The sequence below is a fragment of the Chenopodium quinoa genome, unplaced genomic scaffold, assembly GCF_001683475.1.
Source record: "Chenopodium quinoa cultivar QQ74 unplaced genomic scaffold, ASM168347v1, whole genome shotgun sequence".
NCBI lineage: Eukaryota > Viridiplantae > Streptophyta > Magnoliopsida > Caryophyllales > Amaranthaceae > Chenopodium > Chenopodium quinoa.
This window is the reverse complement of record NW_018742455.1, coordinates 554,457-564,016: the sequence shown is the minus strand read 5'-3', so window position 1 is coordinate 564,016 and position 9,560 is coordinate 554,457. Positions and strand designations below refer to the sequence as shown.

The window sequence follows — 9,560 nt, the reverse complement described above, 5'->3', positions numbered from 1 at the left end:
CTTGAGCTATTCCTCACTCTCTAGTGATGATGATGATGACGATGGCTTTGTTATCTCAAGCGATGAAGAAGAAGAAGAAAGCATTGACTCCAGTGATAGTGACGAAGAAGAGGACATTGATGTATATTTAGATGACACTAGTGATAGTAATAATGATAGTGATAATGATAGTGGTAGTAGTGATAAGAGTAATGAAGAGGAGAATATGTAGTTACTCCTTTAACTATTGTCTTCGAATGTTTAGTTTTTAATGACTACTCGGACTTGTAATATTGCATTACATTTTTGGTCTCATTTTATTTTTTAATGTCATATGGATCTAATTTATGAAATTACAATGTGCGATCATGGTACTAACAACTTTTTCAAGTGGTCATCATGGGAGGAGGAAATAAAGGATAAACGTACAAGAGGAGAAAGACTAAGGGGAAATCCCAGGTTGTACGTGATGACGAGGATGAGTCAATGGAGGAAGAGGAGGCACATGATTTGGGGGCCTCTCAAGAAATCATCAATCCGAGACAGGGGCAACAGGAGCAACAGGAACAGGAGATACAGGACCCGCAACCTAATGACTTGCTGGAGTTGGACCCTTCCACACTTTGGTGCGTATGTATTTGTAATGAAATATCCTTAAATTCGTATTTATTTTGATAAAGTGAATTTGTATTACTTTTACCATGTTTTGTTCACTTTTGTGTTGACTATCTACTTACATGAATGTTTATCCTTTATTATAGGTTTGATGATAAGCCGGTGAAGAATGTGCTCTCCGACACGCTAACCGGCTACTATGTTGAGCCTTGGAAGAATTATGGAGAGGTTGATGAAGATTCGAGATAGCACTTTTGGAACTTGTTCAGCGTATGATAACTTTAACCTAACATAATACATGTTTTTATAAAGTATATTGATGGAGTTGAATTTTGTAATAAAGACATTTTCTTGATTTGCAGAAAAAATTCAAGTGGGCACCTAAGTTAAACGACTATGTGAAGGAAACTTTCGAATTCAAGTTTGCAAATTGCCTATGTGACACGTTCTACCACATCACACACAGGCTGAATGGTGGCAGACCAAAATGGCTTAATAAGGATGTCCACGAACGCATGATGCGAATTGTTGCCATTGATCCAGATTATAAGAAGCGGTCTGAACAAAACAAGAAGAACCGAAGAGGCGGATCCATGGAAAATGTCGTTGAACCGACCCACTTTCAAGGTTCAATGTCATCTGTACAACATGCTAAAAGGATGGTAAGGATCCTAAAATATGTCCAGTAACAATTAAGTCATTTGTGTATTAATGAATTTTAGTGGGCTAACATGTTTTCATTGATTTTCTGCATGTATATATAAAGGCTGCACAAAACCAAGGGCAATTACCAAATGCCCATGATCTTTTCTTGAAGACACACTTCAAGAAGTGCCTGGAAAAGGCCAAGTGGCTGCCAACACCAAAGCAAAAAGGATTGCGGTAAAAACTTATTATATGACTTGATATATGGCAAATTAGCAAAGTAGAACTCATTATATGCTTATTTGGATGATTTTGGATGAGTAAGGGTCGATAATTTACATATGTGCTTATTTTTCTTAATTTCTATCCTTAGGAACCTAAAAGTATGTGATATTGGAATGTTAGAAGAAAGAACGAGTCCATTTGATTTAAAACATAGAAAATAGGCATGGTTTTAGCCATATAGGCCAAATTTGGATGATTTTGGATGAGTAAGGGTCGATAATTGACATATGCGCTTATTTCTCTTAATTTCTATCCTTAGGCACCTAAAAGAAATTGATATTGGAATGTTAGAAGAAAGAACGAGTCCATTGGTTTGAAAACATAGAAAATAGGCATGGTTTTAGCCATATAGGCCAAATTTGGATGATTTTGGATGAGTAAGGGTCGAAAATTGACATATGTGCTTATTTTTCTTAATTTCTATCCTTAGGCACCTAAAGTAATTGATATTGGAATGTTATAAGAAAGAACGAGTCCATTTGATTGAAAACATAGAAAATAGGCACGGTTTTAGCCATATAGGCCAAAAATGCTTGCGTTTGGATGAATAAGGGTCGTAAAGTGACTTTTGTGCTTATTTTTCTTAATTTCTATCCACATGCACCTAAAATTTAAGCCATATAGGCCAAATATGCAACTGAATAATCAAGAATAAGAAACCTTACCTTATATTGTTAGTTGTTTTTTCAACAATTTTTTTTTTTATTATCTTCAATATTTTGTAGGAGACCTACCAGAAGAAGCTCGAAGAAACAAGGAGTCAGGGATTCAGAAGAGTCCCAATGAGTTGTACTGGGAGACGGTGGGTGGGCGCAATAAGAAGGGTCGTGTGAAGGGACTTGGCCAAAGTGCAGAGCTCTACTATGGCAACCGGATGGGTCGAGCTTCCCGTTCTTCACAGCAATACACGTCGTCTGTCATTTCTCAGATGCAAGACCAGATGGAACACAGGGTGCAAGCTCTCCAAACTCAAATGGAAGCCGAGATGCAAAGGCGAATTGACTCCCGAATGGCTAAAATAGAGAGGAGATACCAGGAGAGTATGGATGAGATGATGAGTCGTTTCACCAACAACGACTCATGTTCCACCATTCATCCTCAGCATCGAGACCCAAGGGATGACCCGGGTAGTGGTGGAGCAGGTCAGGGTACCCAGGCGATTGCGTAGCTTAGCTTTAGTCTAGCAAATATCCACTCTAACATAGCTTTTGTTTGGTATAGATACCAAAATATGGACTATCTTTTGTACTAAAACATAATTAATATATTTATATGTAAATAATATAATTCGTAGGTCGGTAATTAATTTTTTTAAAACAACAATTTCAGGTTTTGAAATGCTTTTTTTTGTCTATTTATTATAAACAAAATTCAGGTTTGGAAATCCATATTTTTACAGAAATTTATGGCGGGCTGGAACTAAAAATTCCGACGGAAAATATAATTTACGACGGAATTTACTGTCGGAAAATATATTTTACGACGGAATTTTCTGTCGGAAAATATAATTTACGACGGAATTTTCTGTCGGAAAATATAATTTCCGACGGAATTTTCTGTCGGAAATATATAATTTCCGACGGAATTTTCTGTCGGAAAATATAATTTTCGACGGAAAATTTCCCGACAAACTATATTTCCGACGGAATTTTCCGTCGCAAACTATAATTTCGACGGAATTTTCTGTCGGAAATTATAGTTTGCGACGGATCTTTTTCCGTCGGAAAATTGCGACGGATCATCAGTTAGGGCCAATTTCAAGTCCGACGAAGTTATTTCCGTCGTAAATTCCGTCGGAAGGAAGGTTTACGACGGAAATTCCGTCGGAATATGACCAATTTCCTACAAAGGGTTTATCGACGGACCGGTTCCGACGGAATTCCGTCGGAACCCTTCTTTCCGACGGAAATGGCATAAGTTCTGACGAACTTTTTCCGTCGCAATTTTGCTGTTTTCTTGTAGTGATGAATACAATTCATGCAAAGTTATATGATTTTTAAGGTAAGGTTTTTAATGAGCAGCATCCCAAAGCGTATTACGAAGAATGTTGTACTCTTTTTCCTTCATTAGGTTTTTATCCCACAGGTTTTTCCTAATAAGGTTTTTAACAAGGCACATTCTTAGATAATGGACATCCAAGAGGAGTGCTATGATATATATATATATATATATATATATATATATATTATATATATATATATATATATGGATGCCCATTATACCCTTGTATCATTCTAGAAATTTCTAGATTTTAGGGTTTATTATTCTCCAAGCAAACCCTATCAATTGTATTGTATCCATATATATCTATACCTCCATTATATGAAAGATAAGTAGAACACACAGATTAATTCTCTCTCTATCTCTTATATTTCCACCTTATTTTATAACATAATATTGTATTTTTTGCTCCGTCAATTTATACTCTACCATATATCAACCTTCTAAATTATAGCTTAATCTCCCTTAATTAAAAGGTCTCAAAATCTTGTAATTGTTTTAAGTAAATAAATCATGAAAAAACAAATCATACAAAGATAATATAAAAAAAAAATTAGAAAGTTTTTTTTTTAAAGTTTTTTTTTTTTAAGAAAACCCAAAGGACACCAATTTTAATCGATTAAAGTCATACGGTACCTACAATTGATGATTAACGACAAGGAAAATAGATTTAATAAAATCAAACAAGAATTAATTAAAGAATGACTAAGAATCCAATTACATACATATAACAATTCGGCACATTCTCAAATCGTTGTCTCACACAACTTTTAAGTTACCAAGAGGGGACTCTAATAGATGAGATTCAACCATAACACTAATTGCCTATACTCTATCCTTAGTTTCTTACTAAACAAAATTGAAGAGAGACTGATTGGCTAGGCTTAAGAATTCTGTATCAGATATTTGGATACTAGTAAAGGTAATCAAATTATGAATTCTTATTTACAAATTACAACTAGCATTAGCCATTTAAGAGTTGTTTAGCTGAGCAAACAATGATTTTCAGATCCGATTACATTGTCGGTTTGTCACTCAGTCACACTAATTCTTCAGCAATGCATCAAGGCTAGCAGCAAACACGAATACCAAGATTGATCAAATTAATCACCGACCAAACTAATGGCTTATGATTAGAACGGAACTCAGGGGATAACAAGATCTAAGTCTGGAAATGTCTAATCGCAAATACACTGTCCACTACATGAACAAGAATTCAGAATTAGCACACGCTAGTTTCAACAGCATATTCTATTACATTAAACCTCCACGGAAACAAGTCTAACTACATTCCAAAGACACGATAGAGAGAATAGGGAAAGATAAGCCCTGTAGAGAAATTCTAATCCATCCTGCCCTTCAAGATGTGCTCCTTGATCTCTGTTGGAGTGCTGCACAAGCAAAGGCAAAAGACAACACAAAAAGCATTATTAGGTTTGCCAAATAAAACTGAAAAAGGAATTAAAAAAAAAAAAAAAAAAAAAAGAGGGTGGGGAGCTAACAAATACAAAGAAGCATTTAAATTTGAACTTCCTCTTTGGGATGAATAATAGCAAGAGTTTGCTTTCTCACCAAAGAAGAGGCTATAACCCAAGATGAGACCACAATCACATTACTACATAGGACCACAACATACACTCTTAAGCTAAAGCTGACTCTAGACATAGAACCAAAGATAGGTATGGGCGATTGGGCGTATGGTCAAGACCTTAATTACCAATGTAGCCTTTCTTTAAATTGGTGTTATTACAAGGGTAAATAGAGCAAATTGGGTATCACAAGGATAATAAAGGAAATTTGTCTTAATTACTACAAAATCTACAATCTACATGTATGCTTTAAGATTTAGCTAACCGATACAAGAAAAACTAAATAGAAATATGGTCTATTATTTAGGAAAGAGGTAGTATTGTATCTTCACTTACTATCATACCTACTTATTTCTATGATATGTGAGTATAGCCAAAAATGAAACAATGTCCTACTAGCTGATAGAGAAAAACTATTACGGACTTGACCCCAGTTAGCACTTATCATAGACATGAATCTTGATAGAAAACTAAAACAGCCCAACACTAATGTGCCCTAGCCCAGATATCGGTTAAAGATCCTCTCTTGTTATGTTTCGGTCTAGGTTTAGAAAGAAGGAGCCCCCACTTGTACATAGCATATTGTCTTTGTTTACTCTATCCGCTCCTTAATCATAGTCCCTGCAGTCTTTTTTCAAGACACTACTGCAACCTTCCCCCCCCCCCCCTCCCCCCTCCTTTCAAATCTTTTTTGTTATTCAAACACTTGCCTACACGACAAAAAATCAGGACCACTCTCCTACTGCTTCAACCACTCTCCCACTGTTGTTATATTACTTCATCAGGACCTGCAGCAGCTGATTACAAGTAATGATAAAAAATCTCCAGACCCACAAACAGAATAAAATTGCTAATTTCTTTGTGGCACAGAAGGCCCCTAGCAGATAGGGCAAGGCTAGAAATCCAACACGGGCAAGAGGGTAAAAAATTACAACCATGAAACTACCTTTCAAATGGAGACAAAAAAAAAAAAAAAAAAAAAAAGGAATTTTGTTGACAGTCATTTTGGGAAAAAGTTGTTATTGGGCTATGTTACATCAACATTTAAATTTACATCATCATTTAAATTTACGTTATTACCTATGTCAAACATTCGACACTCCAACAATTGAGCCCGACAATTCAATTTATACCAAGACATCAATTATCTTGAACCACATACTTGTAAAATATAAATGGAAAGGAGAAAAGAAAGTAAGCAATATAAGCTTACAAATAAACTAGAATCAATAAAATAACAAGATTATGAACCTCAAAATGTGTATATATGTACTTAAACAATAAAAGCTCATACAAAAATTCTTTAAAATCGAGATTGTTTAAAAAAATATATATTAAATCATTGTCCCCATATCCAAGGTGAAGGGACAGTTTTTTTCTTAAAAAAAATTTTAAAAAAAAGAAGTGGAGGGACAGTACTCCTGCTAACCAATGCCAAGATCCCCTGACACAAGCTAAAACCCACAACCTACCACAACTAAATGAAGTCTACAGGGATCTAGTGCTCTATATAATTGGAAAGCACTGGTAGAAACCATCCAAGCAGCACATAAGATGAGTATTATGCAGTATTAACAAAAAAATGTCCAATAAAGAAAACAGGGTACAAGGGATTCCACTTACACAATATAGACATGCCCTCCCCAACCACTCAAACAGTCCCGGTCAACTGATGCCTGTAAAGCTTGGGAGACTGTCTCGAACAATTCTTCAGGTTCCTGAATCACAGGCACAAGATTAATGATGCTGACAAAAATTTGGCCAATGTGAGGCATTCAATGCTGTAAGCTAAAACTCCAAATCACTAGCATAGGCTGAATAGATTTTGAATTTTTCCTGAATCAGTTTGAGTTGCATTTTTATACATATACTTCCTCCATCCCTTATCGATAGTCCCTTACGGTGAAATTTCACGGGAATTAAGAAACTTAAATAAGTACTCCCTCCTTCCCCAAAACTTCGACCCTTTTGGCCTAATTTTAATCCCAAAATGATCGACCCATTTGCATTAAAGTACCCACTAATTTACAACAATATTTTGTGCAAAATTAGTTTCCCCATATAAAATTGTTTTTTCATGTATTTATAATACTTTATCTTTCTACTTTTTTACAAACACCATGTAAATTTACCTTTCCAATATGTTTTTATTTTTTTAATTTAAGTTTCTTAATAACCGCGAAATCAACCCAAAAGGGTCGAATTTTTGGGGACGGAGGGAGTAGTAAAATTATATTGGAAAGGTAAATATGCATGGGGTATGCAAAAAAGTAGAGAGAGAAAGTAATAAAAGTATATGGAAATGCAAAATTTACATTTTTTTTTTTTTTTGAGGGGGATGCAAAATTTACATAGGGAAGCTAAATTTGTACAAATATTGTTGTAAATTGGAGGAAATTTTTGGTAAAAAATTAATATTAATAGTAATTGGAAAAAGCAATTGGGACTATCATTTTGGGACTTAAATTAGGCTATAAAGGATTATCAATAAGGGACGGAGGCAGTATCTCCTAATGAAGGCAAAATGAGGGAGTATAAAACCTTATTAATGTTTGGAAAATTTAACAACAACAAACTAACCTTTGCTCCATTCTCCCAAAATAAACCAACCTTTAAATCTGCCCAAAATAACACAAGTTTGCATTTTTTCTCCCATAGTAAACCCAAATGACTTGTGACCTGAATAACCGGTCACTTTTTATTTTCCATTAATTATCTATTTAAAATAAATTAAATTAAATTAAAATAATTAAAAAATCCAACCCCCAATCCACTGCCAGCCACCCCCTCCTCCCTCCGTCTACCGGCCGGCACCCAACCACTCCCGCTGCCAGCAACCCCACCCTCCTACGCCACAATTTACCCTCCCTTCCATCTGATCCAACGCTCTCAAATCATCTCCTCCTCATCTCTCTCCTCCATTCTCCTCTCCTCTCTTCTTCCGTCCTCTTCCCAACACTTCAAATTCAAACCCATTTCATCTTCTGCAACAAGCCCACCTCAAATTCAACTTCAACCATGGCAGGGAGCTTTAATCAAATTCAAACCCAGAAACGCATGGCAACTCCTCGCAATCTTCCTCTCCACATTGTTGGAATCATCACTCAACCTCTTCCTTTAGGTGCAGTCGCTTTAATGGGGTACAGCCGGCACCGGCGACCGAGGAGGGGGTTCTGGGCGGGTCTGAGGGCAGGGGGTCAAGCTTTGAGTGGGTGGTGGTGGCCATTTGGAAGGGTGTTTGTTTTTTTTTTTTTTTTTTAAATTTCTTTTTTTTGTAAAAATTATAAAAAAAAACAAAAAAAAAAAAAGAAAAAGAAGCCTTGACCAATGATTTAATGACACGTGGATTTTTACCTGGTATAATAGGTAAGGTGACCTGTTCGGTTCAGAGAATAAAGGCAAACTTGTGTTTATTTTGGGCAGATTTAAAGGTTGGTTCATTTTGGAGAAAGGAGCAAAGGTTGGTTTATTGTTGTTAAATTTTCCTTAATGTTTTACGAAAACAACATCCTAAATGGATATACGTTAGCAGGAAACATAACACTAATCAGAAGAAAAATGCTTTTACCCATCAAGATCAAGTTAAAATTCAGATACATGAAAACTTAGATAAATGCAGGTAGTGAGACTTTTTAAAACACATGACAGTTAGATAAAAGATAAAGTTATTATTCCACAAGGAAACCAACATATGACCAGGTCTATATTCAACCATATAAGATAAAACAGACAGCTGCAAACAGATTTAGGATCAACATTTTTGAAAAGCCAAAGTCCAGTTCATGATAATTCTTTAGGTAAAAAAATTTGCAAATTCCAATCCTTTGTGGATTGCTGACCCATAGTCATGCGTGAAACCAAAATAAAGAACCACAGATTCGATAGCTCAACTTAGAATATTACAAACAAACAGAGATGGTAAAATAGCAAAAACCAAAAATTTCAGATGTCAATGTGTCACAATAAATACTCAAAGAAAATTTAAAATGCAAGGAAAATGACTTACCAAGTCAGGCTTGTACATAGATTCACAAGCACCATACAGAGACTCTGATGCAGTTCCAGCAACAACAAAATCTTTAGCTAGCTCCCTGTAAATCGGGAAAAAAAAAATTGAAACAAGACTACAATTTTGCGGTGATAGGTAATGCAGCAGCTATGAAATGTCAGAAATAACATTGCATTTACTACAACGATCCATCTTATAATTTTCTGATAAAAAAATCTCTTCATTATAGGTTAATAGTGTTAAAGGCTTATTTTCTAGAATAACAAAGAAAATCACAACTATCACTGTAAAGACCACAAATCAACCACCCTATCAAGTTTAAAGGTACTCTAGCAGCCAGTGAATACAATGCTTTTCTCAAATATGGTACAATGGATTGCAAGATTTAGATTTTTTCCAAGTCCCATTAGCATGAAAGAAGAGAAAAAGACATCAAT

General features: G+C 35.3%; 1 long non-coding RNA gene across 1 annotated transcript; it reads right to left on the bottom strand.

Moving 5' to 3' along the window:
- Positions 1-4,619: 4,619 nt before the first annotated feature.
- Positions 4,620-9,227, bottom strand: LOC110718152. The gene is made up of 3 exons (XR_002510841.1): positions 9,121-9,227; positions 6,738-6,832; positions 4,620-4,916 (listed from the first exon to the last, which is right to left on the bottom strand). It is a non-coding gene; the product is annotated as an uncharacterized LOC110718152 (long non-coding RNA).
- Between the last annotated feature and the right edge of the window lie 333 nt (positions 9,228-9,560).